Genomic DNA, 773 nt, shown 5'->3' with positions numbered 1-773 from the left:
TTCATAGATTTGTTACCATCTAGCTTTTAGGGACTATAAGGAAATTCCCTACCGGAAGTTTTGAGAAGTTGCAGGAATCTGCTTGAATTGGGTGAATTGCATGTAATTTTTAGAATATGCATGAATTTAAGGCATGAATTCAATCCAGTTTAGAACCATAAATCTAGTTTCTTTGCTTATGGTTGGTCCACTGTAAATGATTTAGTAAGAATGAAAGACATTTTCATCTTCCCCTGCAGCAGAGTTTGCAAGTACCAAAATTTGGGAAGTGGGATGATGGGGAGGATGTCCCGTATACGACCTATTTTGACAATGCAACAAAGGCTAAATCCGAGAGGTTGAATTTAAATGATCCTCTTCAACAAGAGGAGATTTCGAAGCAACACGAAACTAGAGAAGGTGTTGTGAGGAGGCAAACCGAGTCTCCATTGCACCGGGATGGTTCAGAACTGCCTGGTCAAGATTATGACAGTTTAAAATCAACCACGAGTCGGGGTCAACAAGCATTAAGGCAAAAGTACACTCAAGAAGATTCGAGCTTGGAAGATGGTAATGCAAAAAAACACCTTGAATCTCCTTTGGACCATCAAACAAGGGGTTGGGTTAGCTTTAATTCCCCTCTTCATCAACGCCAGGGAAACAACATGGCCACTTTGAGAAATGGCGCAGCTTCTGACAGCAACATAGAAAATCCATCTCTCCATACACGACAGCATCCAAGGACCGAAGCAAAAAGCGTTGTACCATCTTCGCCGTTACGGGACCGTAGGGGT

The 773-nt window shown here is 42.2% G+C and overlaps 1 pseudogene; it reads left to right on the top strand.

Annotated features, from left to right (window-relative positions):
* LOC111475418 overlaps nt 1-773 on the top strand; it is a 3,050-nt pseudogene that overhangs the window by 1,149 nt on the left and 1,128 nt on the right.

The sequence above is a fragment of the Cucurbita maxima genome, unplaced genomic scaffold (assembly GCF_002738345.1).
Source record: "Cucurbita maxima cultivar Rimu unplaced genomic scaffold, Cmax_1.0 Cma_Scf01549, whole genome shotgun sequence".
NCBI lineage: Eukaryota > Viridiplantae > Streptophyta > Magnoliopsida > Cucurbitales > Cucurbitaceae > Cucurbita > Cucurbita maxima.
The sequence above is the reverse complement of the archived record's forward strand: the minus strand, read 5'-3'. Positions and strand labels throughout refer to the sequence as shown.